Source organism: Aethalodelphis obliquidens, unplaced genomic scaffold (genome assembly GCF_003676395.1).
Source record: "Aethalodelphis obliquidens isolate GAN/ISIS:26980383/991018 unplaced genomic scaffold, ASM367639v1 scaffold80, whole genome shotgun sequence".
NCBI lineage: Eukaryota > Metazoa > Chordata > Mammalia > Artiodactyla > Delphinidae > Aethalodelphis > Aethalodelphis obliquidens.
In genome coordinates, this window is record NW_020838024.1 from 3,402,601 (window position 1) to 3,420,760 (window position 18,160).

The following is an 18,160-nucleotide window of genomic DNA, read 5'->3' on the forward strand; positions in this document are numbered from 1 at the left end:
AGATCTATTCCCCTTAATCATAAAAAAGGAATTTACTGGGTTGAATTATTTGAGTTTTGACTTTATTCCTTATTTCACAAAGGATTGCACGTAATCTGTAAATGAGTTCTGATGTTATGAGAATTGCAAATGGGTATTATTAAACTTATTAAGAGAGAAGGAAGGATTCTCTTTTAGAAGAATAATACGGTCTGAGTGGCATCTCTCACTTAATGGGCATAGAGATGCCTATTAAGAAATTTTCTTCCTAGAAATGTTTCTGAATTTAATGGGTCCATTAAATAATTCAAAATTAATATAAGTGCACAGCATCTCTGCCCCACTACCTTACTAAAATTAAGGATGCCAAATCGTCCTTCTCTTGCTGTTACTTCACCAGCTGGAGGGTATAGTTCACCCTTGTATTAGACTAACCAATAGGTAGACTCTAATGCCTGACTAATTAGTGCCAGTATTCATCATGACTTTGATAAATCCTAGCCCCTAACGAGATCACTCTTGGCCAGTGGCATTCTAATGTAAAAATTGTTGGCCCTTCAACTACATATCCCAGTACAAATATCAGGACAAATTGTCATTTTTATGGAACCTCAAGAATTGAACATTTTAGGACTTAACAGAATGTGCTGCTCAGTGCTTTTGCCTGAGGACATACTAATCAACAACATATTCTTAAATACCTACCATATGCCACTGCTTTCAAAAACACTTTCAATCTTGAATTGAGGAGGTAGGAGACACATACTTTCTTTTAAAAAGTAAATAACTGTGCAGAACTATGTGCAATAAATTTCCAAATGAGAAGCATAGAGGAGTGCCATATGAAGTCACTGTGTGACCCCCCGACCCCCGCCAGTGCGCCCTAAGCACTTACAATGATAGATGGTTCTTCATCTGCTCACTTGTGTGTAATTGTACCACCATGCTGGACTGGAAGCTTCATGAGGGCAGGGCCAGTAACTCTGTTATTACCATGTCTGTTCTTTTCACCTGGCCTGTATCTAGCAATCAGTAAAAGACTGTCACGCAGATGAAGCTACATAGAGGAAGTAAATATTGAAGGATGCGCAAAATTTTAACACACATGTAAGTTTAATGGCAGGATGAACAGATGAACCAAACCAGGAAGCAAGGATTAGCATGGCAAATATACCCTTTCATTTTCTCAGCAGACATTTGCAGCTCCCTCACCATGTGCTGGATACTGCGTGGGCAGAATGGGTACCAAGGGGAAGAAACACCATTCCTGTGGGCAGAGGAGAGATTTTGAGACCAGCCCGGATGGTGTGAGGTGGGACGGGGCTGACTGGGATTAGAAATGGTCAGAGCTGTGAGGAATTGAGTTTAGGTGGGAAGAGCCTTGAGAGCTTTGTCCTGAGGACAGGGAAAACCAGTAAAATATTTAAACTAAGGAAGGTTGAAAAGTCATTGGAAAGGTCCCAGGAGTTCTTATGACATCCTTGCTAGGAGACAGTTCGTTACTGATGGAAACTTTAGCCAGGACGCACACACTTTAAGAATTGCTATCTCGGGCTCCCCTGGTGACGCAGTGGTTGAGAGTCCGCCTGCCGATGCAGAGGACACGGGTTCATGCCCTGGTCCGGGAAGATCCCACATGCCGCGGAGCGGCTGGGCCCGTGAGCCATGGCCGCTGGGCCTGCGCGTCCGGAGCCTGTGCTCCGCAACGGGAGGGGCCACGGCAGTGAGAGGCCCGCGTACCGCAAAAAAAAAAAAAAAAAAGAATCGCTATCTCAAAACTTTCCATGAGATATATATTCACCCAGTCAGAATTTCCAGGGCTGGATTATATTTGCACTTCTGTTTCATTTTTACTTAACCAGTATGTTAATAGTAACAGTGATTTGTAATGTTCTCATAAATACAGCTTCTTTCTTTAAATATTGTATTTCTAAGAAGCTTTAGGGCATTGTTAAAATGTGGTTTGAATATATTCATAGACAAAAGTCTTTTCTAGCAGACTACACTTCCATTTCATAATATAATTCAATGGAATAATGGAACTTTCATCATAGAGCACACTTTGCTAGAATTCATCCGCTCCATTACGTTTATGTAAAGTCACACAGTGTAACAACGAACATCAATAACTAAACCACCCCTTCCCAATACTGTCTCCTATGGGACATACAGTGAATTTTTGCATTTTGTATAGGCAGCCAGATTTTAACAGTGTATATTCTGGTTGCAAGCTAGTTCCTTCACAGGCCACATAATTATCCTTGGGCTCCATGAATCATGCAAACTATAGCTAATGGCACAGATATACACCACCTTGATATGAGGTGTTTATGACATATAACAGCCAGGTGTATTTGGCTTCTAAGGGCAAGTGGGAAGATGGAGAAGGTCCAGTGTGGAAATGTGCCTTAATATCATCTTTCCTGAAGGCTTAGTTTGCAACCAGTGGCAACCAGTGGCAAAAATCTGGTTTCAAGAAGGTTAAACTTGGGGCTTCCCTGGTGGTGCAATGGTTGAGAGTCCGCCTGCCGACACAGGGGACACGGATTCGTGCCCCAGTCTGGGAAGATCCCACATGCCACAGAGCGGCTGGGCCCGTGAGCCATGGCCGCTGAGCCTGCGCGTCCAGAGCCTGTGCTCTGCAACGGCAGAGGCCACAGCAGTGAGAGGCCTGCATACCGCAAAAAAGAAAAAGTTAAGCATAAAGTTACAACATGACCCAGCAATTCCAATACTAAGTATGTACCCCCAAAATTGAAAACAGATACACAAACAAATATGTGTACATGAATTTTCATAGCAGCACTATTCACACTATCCAAAAGGAAGAAACAACACAAATGTCTATCACCGGATAAAAGGGTAAACAAAATGTAATGATCCAGACAATGGAACAGTATTCAGCCATAGAAAGGAATGAAATACCAATACGTACTATGACGTAGATGGATCTCAGAAAAATTATGCAAAGTGAAAGGATCCAATCACAAAACACTATATATTTGCTGATTCCATTTATATAAAATGTCCAGAATACGTAAATCCATTGAGACAAAAAGTAGATTACTGGTTGCCAGGAACTTGTGGAGCGGGTGATGGGGAGAAGCAACTATTGATGTTACAGGCTTTCTTTTGGTTGTGATAAAAATGTTCTGAAATTGATTGTAGTGATGGACGCTCAACCTTGAGAACATACCAAAAAAACACTGACTTGTGTGCTTTAAAAAGGTGAATTTTGTGGTATGTGAATTATTTCTTCATTTAAAAAATTAAAAAGGACTTTTAAAAAGACGAAACTTGGAATCATTGATGGTTTTTTGAAGCAGATGAGCATGTAGTGAAATTAGTTCTTGGTTTTGGGGAAAGCCATGAAAAAAGATTGTGTTTGGGAGAAGTTATAAACAAAGAGATGGATGAGTCAAAGAAGACTGGGAAAGAATTTGATGATAACAAGAGACGGTACACAGGGAGACTAAGTTGAGGTTTATGAAAACAATCAGGCAGATTATATGAGGAGGGTGTGTGTGTGTATTTGTAATATATATATGCACATATATAATATTATACCTTAGATGCCATAGTATATAATTTTATATATATATATATATATATATATATATATATATATAATGTATATATATTCACATGGGGAAAATTCTCAAAAAATATACCACCCAAATGTTAACAGCAGTTGTCCCTATTTAGTGGGATTTGGGGTGATTTAATTCCTCTTCTTCCTTTTGCTTCTCAGTATTCTCTTACTTTGTGTGCAGTGATCATAGAGTAATAGTTGAATAGGAAGTGAAAAAAGTGAGTGTGGAAGGCTGTTGCTTGAGAAAGTGCACTCTCTGATCAGACCAAGAAAGTAGGGGCAGTTTTTGAAGTCTTACTAACTAATAATGCCCTACGTGAGAAGACTTGTCGTCACATTGGGAGAAAACAGAGTAAGGTGGGCATCACTGCAGAAGACGTGGCACGGAAAGGCCTCTGAAATGCTAATGCTTAAAAGGCCTGTTCTTAGAAATTCTGGAGGCAAAGCATACAACAGTCTTTTTCCTCTTGTTTACCAGGTTCTCCCTTGGTTTGAGGCATCCATATGTATACTCCATATAAGCCACTAGGTACTTGGCCTATTACAGATCTATCTACGTATCTACCTATGTGTCTATGTTTCTATGTATCTATCATCTATGTATCTATCTATCTATCTATCTTTAATCTTATTATGTCTACAAGGCAGTTGACACCTAAAAGTCATGAAACTTAATTTGCTAAGTCATAAAATAATTTTAAAATCACGCTTAAGATTATACACATGCCAGGCCCTTCACCTGAGCTGAGCATCTATCATTGACTAAGCCAGACCCCTTCTTGCATCTATGGGCTTACAGTCTAGTCAAGCAGGAGCCAGGAAGAAGCTAGTCCACATATGACAAGTCCCACGGGTTTTGTGGAGCTCAGGGTAGGGCTCTTACCCATAATCTCCAGTCTGAAGCTGGAGGGGAGAGACAAGGGCCTCATCTTGGAGGAGCTCACAAGGGTAAAGTCAAGTTGATAGGTCCCAAAACAGGTTATGGAAACAAGGGCCTGGTCAGACAATAGGAGCCAAGAGATGGAGCCCAGACAGAGTGGCTTCAACGTGGGGCAGAGGCAAAGGGTTCCCTGGAAAAGGAGGTGGAAGAAAGGGAGTGACAGAGGATGGGGCAAAATGGCAGGGTCTCTGCATCTGGGCCTGGCTTTGAGCTAGAGGAGGTTCACAGCAGCATTGTTTGTAAGAAAAAAATGTGGGAAACACCCATCAACAGGAATGAACAAGTTGATTGGGGGTGTGGGGTTCAAATCATCATGGAAAATTAATAAACCGGAACAGCATGGGTCAACATAGGAAATGAAGAAAAACAAAAAACTACCCTTAAAAGGAACGCATAGTGACAATCATTTCTTTCTTTCCCTTTTCTTTCACAATTTGTTTGCTGACACATCAGTTGACGTGTCTTTTGGTTGAATGTGACACGTCTTTTTGAAGGAACAAGAGGCAGACAAGTTTCAGCTGCCAAAAATAAAAGAGAAACTGGGAAGAATTTAACTTCTGAACTAGAAGGTCAGTCTTGCCAGCGGCCTTTGAGGAGTGTAAGGTTCTGCATTTTGTTTCCCAATTTTTTTTTTCCTTAAATAAATAGCCGTGGAATTCAGCCCAGTCTTGCCCCTTGAGTTCTTAAATGATCCTGCCAAATCCCTTAGAATTGAGTTGTGCAGCGTCCAGGAGACCTGCTTTGGCTGTTTCTCCTTCGCTGGAATGACTCTCCCTAGGGAACCAGATCAAAGCTAAGAGAAAAGGCAGGTGATGAAAGGATCCTGTGCCTAAAATAATAATTTCGTTTTGTCTGCCTGCCATCCCACCGTCACAGTGAGGGATTTCTAGATTGTAAGAGGCCCTCATAAAGATGAACCCAGCCCTGAAAGATATTGAACTTTATCAGCCGGCATCCAGGTGAAAGTCCCTGGAGATCAAGACTGATAAATAAACCACAGATGGGATGTGGGGTGGGGATGAGGAAAGAGGGGTGGGAGACAGAGCAAGGACAAAAGGGGCAAAAAGTGTGAATAAGACCTACTTCCCCAACCAGTCAAGTTTCTCCAAGGATCACATTTCTGGAGACCATCTTAAGAACAATTGCAGCAACAAACAACAGCTAGCCAAGCCGAATGTAAGTTGGTGCAGCCACTGTGGAAAACAGTATGGAGGTTCCTCAGAAAACTAAAAATAGAATTACCATATGATCCAGCCATCCCACTCCTGGGCATATATCTGGAGAAAACTATAATTCAAAAAGATACATGCAACCCCCGCGTTCATAGCAGTACTATTCACGATAGCCAAGACATGTAAGCCACGTAAATGTCCATCAACAGATGAATGGATAAAGAAGATGGGGTACATATATACAATGGAATATTAGCCATAAAAAAGAACAAAATAATACCATTTGCAGCAACATGGATGCAACTAGAGATTATCATACTAAGTGAAGTAAGTCAAAAAGAGAAAGACAGGGCTTCCCTGGTGGCGCAGTGGTTGAGAGTCCACCTGCCGATGCAGGGGACACGGGTTTGTGCCCTGGTCCGGGAAGATCCCACATGCCGTGGAGCGGCTGGGCCTGTGAGCCATGGCCACTGAGCCTGTGCGTCCGGAGCCTGTGCCCCGCAACGGGAGAGGCCACAACAGTGAGAGGCCCGCGTAATGCAAAAAAAAAAAAAAAAAAAAAAAGAGAAAGACAAACACCCTATGATATCACTTATAGGTGGAATCTAAAACATGACACAAATGAACCTAGCTATGAAACAGAAACAGAATCACGGACATAGAGAACAGACTGGTGGTTGCCAAGGGGGAGAGGGTCAGGGGAGGAAACTTGGGATTAGCAGATGTAAGCTTTTATATATAGAATGGATAAACAACAAGATCCTACTGTATAGCACAGAGAACTATATTCAATATCCTATGATAAACCATAATGGAAAAGAATATTAAATATATATATATGTATGTATGTATAACTGAATCACTTTGCTGTACAGCAGAAATTAACACAACATTGTAAATCAACTATACTTCAATTTAAAAAAATTAAAACTTAAAAAGAAAGCCAGGCAATAAATAAATAAGAGAAAAAGAAAATCTAAACCACACAGCCTAAGTATCAGAAACTTTCTTATTATCCACAAAGTTAAAGCAAAAATGAATTGGTTACATTTTCATAGACTCCTTTCCTGAACCAGAAGCCATTTCTGCTTCAATAAAAATATTAACTTTTTCCTCAGAACAAATCAAGTCCTGTCACTCTGGAGGACAAAGTGCTTCCAGCAGTGAAAGCAGACACGAGGCTCCACTATGGGTCGCGGTCAACAGGGTCCATCCAGTGTGGGGAGGGACCTCTTGCTGCTGCGGAAACTGGGGGGACTGGAGTGGTCCTCACAGCACAGGGGCCCTGCAGGGACAGGGCAGTTTGAGAAGGGCTCCATGGTGTGAGAAGACCATTCGGAACCACAGGAGAACGGAGTATCAGGGTGAGAACAATTCTACCCCAACTCCCAAAGGGAGAATTGTGCTGAAAGGACCAACTGGAGGGAAGCAATGACCTTCAGTCAGCCCCAGGTGACCTCACAGTAGTGCAGCAGGGGGAAAAATGCCCCAAACACTCCTTCCTTCCCTCCATCTCCTGCCAAGGCTGCCTGTGGGCCAAATTCATCCTAGAAGTCAGAAGGCAAGAGAGGACCTCGAAGCAATCCAGATAGCCAGAGCAGGAAGCATCGTTTTAGCTATTCTAGAAGCATACTCCTCACAGGCACCTCACCCATCTTGGTAAACAACCTGCTTGCTGTGGTTGGGGGAGAAGAAATAGACAGTTTGTTTTTTGTTTGTTTATTTTTTAACGTCTTTATTGGAGTATAATTACTTAACAATGTTGTGTTAGATTCTGCTGTATAACAAAGTGAATCAGCTAGATGCATACATATATCCCCATATCTCCTCCCTCTTGTGTCTCCCTCCCACCCTCCCTATTCCACCCCTCTAGGTGGTCACAAAGCACCAAGCTGATTTCCCTGTGCTATGCGGCTGCTTCCCACTAACTATCTATTTTACATTTGGTAGTGTATATATGTCCATGCCACGCTCTCACTTCGTCCCAGCTTACCCTTCCCCCTCACCATGCCCTCAAGTCCATTCTCTACACCTGTGTCTTTATTCCTGACCTGCCCCTAGATTCTTCAGAACCTTTTTTTTTTAGATTCCATATATATGTGTTAGCATACGGTACTTGTTTTTCTCTTTATGACTTACATCACTCTGTATGACAGTCTCTAGGTCCATCCACCTCACTACAAATAACAGTTTCGCTTTCGTTTTATGGATGAGTAATATTCCATTGTATATATGTGCCACATCTTCTTTATCCATCCATCTGTCGATGGACACTTAGGTTGCTTCCATGTCCTGGCTATTGTAAATAGTGCTGCAATGAACATTGTGGAACATGACTCTTTGTGAATTATGGTTTTCTCAGGGTATATGCCCAGTAGTGGGATTGCTGGGTCATATGGTAGTTCTATTTGTAGTTTTTTCAGGAACCTCCATACTGTTTTCCATAGTGGCTGTATCAATTTACATTCCCACCAAAAGTGAAAGAGGGTTCCCTTTTCTCCACACCCTCTCCAGCATTTATTGATCGTAGATTGTTTGATGATGGCCATTCTGACTGGTGTGAAGTGATACCTCATTGTAGTTTTGATTTGCATTTCTCTAATGATTAGTGATGTTGAGCATCATTTCATGTGTTTGCTGGCAATCTGTATATCTTCTATGGAGAAATGTCTATTAAGGTCTTCTGCCCATTTTTGGATTGGGTTGTTTGTTTTTTAGATATAGAGCTGCATGAGCTGCTTGTATATTTTAGAGATTAATCCTTGGTCAGTTGCTTCATTTGCAAATATTTCCTCCCATTCTGAGGGTTGTCTTTTCATCTTGCTTATGGTTTCTTTTGCTGTACAAAAGCTTTTAAGTTTCATTAGGTCCCATTTGTTTGTTTTTATTTCCATTTCTCTAGGTCAAAAATGATCTTGCTGTGATTTACGTCATAGAGTATTCTGCCTATGTTTTCCTCTAAGAGTTTTATAGTGTCTGGTCTTACATTTAGGTCTTTAATCCATTTGGAGTTTAATTTTGTGTATGGTGTTAGGGAGTGTTCTAATTTCATTCTTTTACATGTAGCTGTCCAGTTTTCCCAGCAGCACTTATTGAAGAGGCTGTCTTTTCTCCATTCTTGCCTCCTTCATCAAAGATAAAGTGACCATATGTGTGTGGGTTTATCTCTGGGCTTTCTATCCTGTTCCATTGATGTATATTTCTCTTTTTCTGCCACTACCATACTGTCTTGATTACTGTGGCTTTGTAGTATAGTTTGAAGTCTGGGAGCCTGATTCCTCCAGCTCCGTTTTTCTTTCTCAATATTGATTTGGCTATTTGAGGTCTTTTGTGTTTCCATACAAATTGTGAAATGTTTTGTTCTAGTTCTGTGAAAAATGCCATTGGTAGTTTGATAGGGGTTGCATTGAATCTGTAGATTGCTTTGGGTAGTATAGTCATTTTCACAATGTTGATTTTTCCAATCCAAGAACATGGTATATCTCTCCATCTGTTTGTATCATCTTTAATTTCTCTCATAAATGTCTTATAGTTTTCTGCATACATGTCTTTTGTCTCCTTAGCTAGGTTTATTCCTAGTTATCTTATTCTTTTTATTGCAATGGTAAATGGCTGTGTTTCCTTAATTTCTCTTTCAGATATTCATCATTAGTGTATAGGAATGCAAGAGATTTCTATGCATTAATTTTGTATCCTGCTAATTCACCAAATTCATTGGTTAGTTCTAGCAGTTTTCTGGTAGCATCTTTAGGATTCTCTATGTATAGTATCATGTCATCTGCAAACAGTGACAGCTTTACTTCTTTTCCGATCTGGATTCCTTTTATTTCTTTTTCTTCTCAGATTGCTGTGGCTAAAATTTCCAAAACTATGTTGAATAAAAGTGGTGAGAGTGGACGACCTTGTCTTTTTTCTGATCTTGGAGGAAGTGTTTTCAGTTTTTCACCATTGAGAACGATGTTGGCTGTGGGTTTGTCATATATGGCCTTTATTATGTTGAGGCAAGTTCCCTCTATACCTCGTGGTTTATCAATTTTGTTTATCTTCTCAACGAACCAGCTTTTAGTTTTATTGATTTTAGCTATAGTTTCCTTCATTTCTTCTTCATTTATTTCTGATCAGATCTTTATGATTTCTTTCCTTCTGCTAACTTTGGGGATTTTTTGTTCTTCTTCCTCTAATTGCTTTAGGTGTAAGGTTAGGTTGTTTATTTGAGATGTTTCTTGTTTCTTGAGGTAGAATTGTATCACTATAAACTTCCCTCTTAGAACTGCTCTTGCTGCACCTCATAGGTTTTGGGTCATCATGTTTTCATTGTCATTTGTTTCTAGGCATTTTTTGATTTCCTCTTTGATTTCTTCAGTGATCTCTTGGTTATTTAGTAGTGTATTGTTTAGCTTCCATATGTTTGTATTTTTTACAGATTTTTTTCCTGTAATTGATATCTAGTCTCCTAGCATTGTGGTTGGAAAAGATACTGATATTATTTAAATTTTCTTAAATTTACCAAGGCTTGATTTGTGACCCAAGATATGATCTATCCTGGAGAATATTCCATAAGCACTTGAGAAGAGAATGTATTCTGTTGTTTTTGGATGGAATGTCCTATAAATATCAATTAAGCTCATCTTGTTTAATATGTCATTTAAAGCTTGTGTTTCCTTATTTATTTTCATTTTGGATGACCTGTCCATTGGTGAAAATAGGGTGTTAAAGTCCCCTACTATGATTGTGTTACTGTCGATTTCCCCTTTTATGGCTGTTTGCATTTGCCTTATGTATTCAGGTGCTCCTATGTTGGGTGCATAATTATTTACAATTATTATCTCTTCTTCTTGGATTGATCCCTTGATCATTATGTAGTGTCCTTCTTTGTCTCTTGTAATAGTCTTTATTTTAAAGTCTATTTTGTCTGATATGAGAATTGCTACTCCAGCTTTCTCCTGATTTCCATTTGCATGGAATATCTTTTTCCCTCCCCTCACTTTCAGTCTGTACGTGTCGCTAGGTCTGAAGTGGGTCTCTTGTAGACAGCATATATACAGGTCTTGTTTTTGCCTCCATTCAGCCAGTCTATGTTTGTTTGGAGCATTTAATCCATTTACATTTAAGGTAGTTATCAATATGTATGTTCCTATTACCATTTTCTTAATTGTTTTGGGTTGTTATTATAGGTCTTTTCCTTCTCTTGTGTTTCCTGCCTAGAGAAGTTCTTTAGCATTTGTTGTAAAGCTGGCTTGGTGGTGCTGAATTCTCTTAGCTTTTGCTTTTCTGTAAAGGTTTTAATTTCTCTGTCGAATCTGAATGAGATCTTTGCTGGGCACAGTAATCTTGGTTGTAGGTTTTTCCCTTTCATCACTTTAAATATGTCCTGCCACTGCCTTCTGGTTTCTGCTGAAAGATCAGCTGTTAGCCTTATGGGGATTCCCTTGTATGTTATTTGTTGCTTTTCCTTGCTGCTTTTAATATTTTTTCTTTGTATTTAATGTTTGAAAGTTTGATTAATATGTCTTGGTGTGTTTCTCCTTGGATTTATCCTGTATGGGACACTCTGCATTACCTGGACTTGATTGATTATTCCCTTTCCCATATTAGGGAACTTTTCAGCTATCATCTCTTCAAATATTTTCTCAGTCCCTTTCTTTTTCTCTTCTTCTGGGACCCCTATAATTCGAATGTTGGTGTGTTTAATGTTGTCCCAGAGGTCTCTGAGACTGTCCTCAATTCTTTTCATTCCTTTTTCTTTATTTTGCTCTGTGGTAGTTATTTCCACTACTTTATCTTCCAGGTCACTTATCTGTTCTTCTGCCTCAGTTATTCTGCTATTGATTCCTTCTAGAGAATTTTTAATTTCATTTGTTGTGTTGTTCCTCATTGTTTGTTTTCTCTTTAGTTCTTCTAGGTCCTTGTGAAATGTTTCTTATATTTCCTCCATTCTCTTTCCAAGATTTTGGATCATTTTTACTATCATTGCTCTGAACGTTTTTTCAGGTAGACTGCCTATTTCCTCTTCATTTGCTTGGTCTGGTGGGTTTTTACTTTGCTCCTTCATCTGCTGTGTTTCTCTGTCTTCTCATTTTGCTTAAGTTACTGTGTTTTGGGTCTCCTTTTCTCAGACTGCAGGTTTGTAGTTCCCGTTGTTTTTGGTGTCTGCCCGCAGTGGCTAAGGTTGGTTCAGTGGTTTGTGTAGGCTCCCTGGTGGAGGAGATTGGTGCCTGTGTTCTGGTGGATGAGACTGGATCTTGTCTTTCTGATAGGTAGGACCATGTCCAGTGGTGTATTTTAGGGTCTCTGTGAACTTGTTATGATTTTAGGCAGCCTCTCTTCTAATGCGTGGGGTTATGTCCCTGTCTTGTTAGTTGTTTGGCATAGGGTGTCCAGCACTGGAGCTTGCTGGTCGTTGAGTGGAGCTGGGTCTTAGCGTTGAGATGGAAGTGTCTGGGAGAGTGCTCACCGATTGATATTACATGGGGCCTGGAGGTCTCTGGTGGTCCAATGTCCTGAACTTGGCTTTCCTACCTCAGAGGCTCAGGCCTGACGCCCAGCCAGAGCACCAAGACCCTGTCAGCCTCATGGCTCAGAAGAAAAGGGAGAAAAAAAAAGAGAAAGAAAAAAAATAAAATAAAATAAAGTTATTAAAATAAAAAATATTATTTAAAAAATTAAGAAGTAATATGAAAAAGAAGAGAGCAATAAAACCAATAAACAAATCCAGCAATGATAACAAACACTAAAACCTATACTAAGATAAACCTAAAAATCTGAAACTAGTCTGTCGTAGATACAAACCCCAAGTCTACAGTTGCTCCCAACATCCACTGCCTGAATTTTGGTTGATTCATTGTCTATTTAGGTATTCCACAGAAGCAGGGTACATCAAGTTGACTGTGGAGATTTAATCTGCTGCTCCTGAGGCTGCTGGGAGAGATTTCCCTTTCTCTTCTTTGTTCACACAGTTCCTGGGGTTCAGCTTTGTATTTGGCCCCGCCTCTGCGTGTAGGTCGCCTGAGGGCGTCTGTTTTTGCCCAGCCAGGAGAGGGTTAAAGGAGCAGCTGATTAGGGGGCTCTGGCTCACTCAGGCCGGGGGGGAGGGAGGGGTACGGTTGCAGGGTGAGCCTGCAGTGGTAGAGGCCGGTGAGACGTTGCAACAGCCTGAGACACACCACGTATTCTCCCGGGGATGTTGTCCCTGGATCACGGGACCCTGGCAGTGGCGGGCTGCACAGGCTCCCAGGAGGGGAGGTGTAGATAGTGACCTGTGCTTGCACACAGGCTTCTTGGTGGCGGCAGCAGCAGCCTTAGCGTTTCATGCCCATCTCTGGGGTCCGCGCTGATAGCCACAGCTCACGCCCATCTCTGGAGCTCGTTTAGGCGGTGCTCTGAATCCCCTCTCCTCGCACAGCCTGAAACAATGGTCTCTTGCCTCTTATGCAGTTCCAGACTGTCTCCCAGACTCCCTCCCAGCTAGCTGTGGCGCACTAGCCCCCTTCAGGCTGTATTCACGCAGCCAACCCCAGTCCTCTCCCTGCGCTCCGACCGAAGCCCGACCCTCAGCTCCCAGCCCCCTCCCGCCCCGGCAGGTGAGCAGACAAGCCTCTCGGGCTGGTGTGTTAGTCAGCACCGATCCTCTGTGCGGGAATCTCTCCGCTTTGCCCTCCGCACCCCTGTTGCTGTGCTCTCCTCCGCAGCGCCGAAGGTCCCCCGCTCCAACACCCGCAGTCTTCGCCCGTGAAGGGGCTTCCTAGTGTGTGGAAACTTTTCCTCCTTCACAGCTCCCTCCCACTGGTGCAGGTGCCGTCCCTATTCTTTTGTCTCTGTTTATTCTTTTTTCTTTTGCCCTACCCAGGTACGTGGGGAGTATTTTGCCTTTTGGGAGGTCTGAGGTGTTCTGCCAGCGTTCAGTAGGTGTTCTGTAGGAGTTGTTCCACGTGTAGATGTATTTCTGGTGTATCTGTGGGGAGGAAGGTGATCTCCGCGTCTTACTCCTCCACCATCTTGAAGGTCTCCCCCGGATAGTTTGTTTTTTATATTACCATAACTTACTGACTACGTAGTACAGCTTTGCTCTGGTTTAAGAAACCCTGGTGTTTCAAAACACACACTTAGATGAGATTATTTACACCAAGGAAAAGAAATCTTTACTTTTTCAAAATGAAGTTTCTTTAAAAGCTGTCTCCCAGAGTGAGTGGAACCAAGGGCTTATTTAGAAACTCTGGTGGTCCCTAGGGAAGACGTTTTAAGAAAGGCCCCTTCGGGCTTCCCTGGTGGTGCAGTGGTTGAGCGTCTGCCTGCCAATGCAGGGGACACGGGTTCGAGCCCTGGTCTGGGAGGATCCCACATGCCGCGGAGCAACTAGGCCCGTGAGCCACAACTACTGAGCCTGCGCGTCTGGAGCCTGTACTCTGCAACAAGAGAGGCCGCGACAGTGAGAGGCCCACGCACCACGATGAAGAGTGGCCCCCGCTTGCCACAACTAGAGAAAGCCCTCACACAGAAACGAAGACCCAACACAGCCAAAAATAAATAAATATTTTTTTTTAAAAAAAAGAAAGGCCCCTTCACCTAATGCATATGATGAGTTCTAATGATGCCTGAAGTCTGTTCCCACCAGCAGATCAGTTCTTTTCCTAAGATTCAAATTTTGCAATCAAAATCCACAGCCTACACACTGCTGCTTGTATTGTAGCACATAGCATCTATCCTATCACTTCAATTCGGGTGATTTCTTAAATGGATTACGGGATCATAACTGTATGTTCTCAACAGAACCTCTTGACTAAGCCAAAATTTTACATTCTTCTAAACCTCCATGAATCAGTTTTCCTTAGTGATATTCTATAACACTACACCATAGGAAATCAAGTGGCAGCATCTGAAAGAAATACTCTCCCTATCATAGAGACTGAGCCTTAGACTAAAACGTTAGGCAGCACACAGGAAACTCACGCTGTAGATGAATTCAGAGAAGTGCTTCAGGCTGCTTGCATTTAGGAGTGCGAAGTGCAGACTCTGCAAGCAAAGTGGCCACCGTGAAAGAGCACACTGTGGAGAAGTGGAAAGCATTCCATACTACCTGATGATGTGTGAGTACTAAGTGGTGTCTAGGAGTTGTGTGATAATTCAGAAAGTTTCGGGTAACAAACAAAGTGGAAGCCAATCTAGTGGGTAGTGGTAAATCAGTAATTGATTTGAGATCTTTCACAGCATTGCCTCATAAGGGTCTTTAGTAAAGTTGTTTCAGTGACCACACCGCTCTCCAAGATGGCCATGGTCAAACAAGAGGTACTGTGAATGTCATGGGGGGATATGCAGTGTGGCTCCTTTGTGGTTAAGCTCTCGGTACAGATCCATTTCACACTACTATGAATTCATGTCTTCATTATTAATTTACATCATTAGGACTCCTGCTGTTCCAAAGTCACTGTCTTGAGATTTCCTGGACCATTCTCAGGAATCAGAAGCTGGTGTACAGAAATTAATATTTTTATATTGACCCAATTACCACACCAAGTACTTATAAGCATGAAATGTCTTTTTGCCTTAGTGAGAAACTAATAAAGAAAACCTTGAATATCTAATAAAATAAAATCTTTCTGTATAGATTATGGATAATAGAGCCACACAGTCAGGTGGAGACTCTGATACACTTTCCATCTACATTTGACAAGCCTCCACACTGTGCCTTGGGTCATTCAATTCCTCGTTGATCTTCCTGGAAGAAAAGTCTATGCAAAACTTAGCACTGATCAAACTAATATGAGATCGATTAGCTACACTGCTACTGCAGGAAATCATCCTTAGTACGAGACCTCTAATCGATTACTGATGTATCACCACCCACTAGAATTGGTTTCTTAGTCATCATTTAATGAAGGGCTTTCAGTTAAGCACTTGAGAAAAAGAATTTGCTCTGCCTCTGCAATCATCCAGAGCGTCATGAAGACCCTGCCTTCCAGGATCTGAGTTGTGGGATCCTGATTCACTGGCAGTCTGACCAAGATACGAACAGAGAACAAACTTGTGGCTTTATATCGAAGTCCTCTATCAACATTATATATCAAGTAAATAAAGGAAATGTCAAATTGGAACATGTAGCATCATTTTGTCAAATCTGCAGCGTGTCAATCCATGATGTAGTCACACCATAAATAAAACAAGATCTTCAAAAGTCCCAGGGCTACTTAATTCTGCCATATTTTTTTTCAGAAAGGACAACCATTTCTCGGCCTTTTCATTGCTTCTCTTGGAATGAGATATTTCTATTATTTTCAGTTCAAAATATGTTCTAATTTCCATTGTAATTTCTTCTTAGACTGATGGGTTTATTAAAAGTAAATATTTGATTTGTAGATGTTTGGGGAGTTTCTAGTTACGTCTCTGATATTGATTCCTAACTTAATTCTCTCACAGTTTTCCTTGTACGATACTTCTATATAGTAATCCATCAGTAAATATTTGATGCAGGCATGAATGAATGAATGAAATTCTCAGGAATGTGAGAGCCAGAGAAACCGGAAGTTTAAAAAGTTAGGAAACTTTGGTATTTGAAGAGCATTAGGAAATTAACATAAACCTTCTCTGCTATTATAATGGAAATCTGTGATTCCATTACATGTAGGATTTTAGGAATACATATGCTTCATGTAGGCAAATACATCCCCAGGTAGCATTTACCATGTTTCTGACCCTTTGCTTTGCAAATTCCACTCTGAGAGTGAAACCTTGAACAGAACTAAAAGGAGGCACAGCCCTCCCTCCTTCAGCTCACGTTCATGTTCATAGAAGCCCTTCTTTTACGTGGCCTCAATGCATGTTTCACTTCGTCATTATCTCACATTCTGGCTCCTCCTCAGGAAGTGGTGTTCATCTGGATCTGTTGAGTTCCAGGGTTTGGGCAAAACAAATCCCACATCACTCTGGCAGGCTTTCCAGAAGCCTCAGGACGTTGTTGTGTGGGTAGTGCAAATAAGTCCAGGGGACTCCCAATTGCAGAGGAAAGTCTGATCCAACAAGTCCAAGTGGTAGACAATATAGACGTGTTCACTTAAGGTGTCCATTGAAATATACCACTGTACCCTTTTCCCACTCACATGGCAATGAGTCTTAAAAATAGTTAATCATTTGAGTTACAAGCTGTCAAAATGGAGGTGGGGTAGAAGAAACGGCCCAGTATACACGGAGACTAGGCATATGGAGAGGTAGAACCTGAATGCAGTCCTACAACCAGTGTGCTGCTCACCTTGGGCAGGTCCCTCCCCTCCCTGGCCTCCTTTTCATCATCTGGAATATACAACAGCTGGACCACTCACCTCTGAGATCCCTGTCAACTCTGAACCTCTGATTCGAGAAGTATTGTCTTCTGAAACTGCAGTTCCTAGCAAGAATCTCCTCAAAAGTTTGAGTACGTAATTACATACTTAGTATTCTCACAGAGTTTCCTATCCAGTGAAATTCATTTTTATGCTACTTTTGTATTCCTGCTTATTTTGAGTGGAAAAATCCTTGTATACACTTCCTCAAAACATGGATGAGAAAATAGGAGAAGTGAACCGTAGAGGCCAACAGTCTCCTTTGGTTAAAGACAAGGTTGGGCCAATCAATGTGGGCTATTTGAGCTTTGTGGTTTGTTTTGGGGACTAAGCTTGAATTTGAGATCTTTTGTGATCTATCAGAAATGTTAACTGATACTGAAGCTTATAAACAGTGATGCTGAGTTAGATTTTATTTTGTGCTGCACTTAAATTGTAAGCAGAACTTTTTTCACCGCAATCCTTAACAAGCCTTTTGTTACTGGGAAGGATGAAAGGTTGGATAAGTGTTAGAATTAAATGCCCAGAATTTTTCTTTATGCAGAATACTCACTGGGTAAGTGACAGCCATTTATCGTGACCATGCATCACATCCACAGAAGAATATGACTCAGTGCTAACCACAGCAGCTCAAGGGTTTTAAAGCCTGGGAAAATTGGCTTTAGAGAGTATCATCTGGAAAACCTCAAGCTTTCCCTTTCTCACAAGACTATTGGAACAGGACTAGGGTCAACAGTGTTTAAAGACTCATAAGGAAAAGGATCTGTCACTTGCAAAATTATCCTCTGTGCAAGTTGGATCTTCCACCATGGATCTGGGCTGCCGGGGGTGCTGGTTCTGGCCAGATCTTCATGAACCAAGTCAGAAGGACAGCCGAGGCATTTATCCAGATAATCCCAGATCAGCTACCCCCTTCAGAAAACTAAAAGAAGCTTCCCTGTTGAAGCAAGGAGCCTCCACCATTAGACAGATTTAATGCATCCTCTGTGACTTACACCACAAGCAGATATTTTCAGGACAAAGCATTTGGCAAGTTGGATACCATCCAGCCAGTTCCTTCAATTTTCTGCTTCACCTTGCTTCTGTAATTACGGCCACAGTCTTGAAAATAAAGTCATGTGGATAGAGTTGTGATTTTTAGGGACCAGAATGCCTCTTAAGGATGTAG

At 41.5% G+C, this 18,160-nt stretch overlaps 1 protein-coding gene across 6 annotated transcripts in view; it reads left to right on the plus strand.

The window, feature by feature from the left end:
- Positions 1–18,160, plus strand: part of PRLR (prolactin receptor) — a 169,140-nt gene that overhangs the window by 48,733 nt on the left and 102,247 nt on the right. For 2 of the 6 annotated variants that reach the window (XM_027092697.1, XM_027092700.1), the window contains exon 2: positions 4,965–5,109. The exons of the other annotated variants lie outside the window; for them this stretch is intronic. The gene's annotated coding sequence lies outside the window, so the exon portion shown is untranslated. The remainder of the gene's footprint in view (positions 1–4,964; positions 5,110–18,160) is intronic. 6 annotated transcript variants of the gene reach the window in all.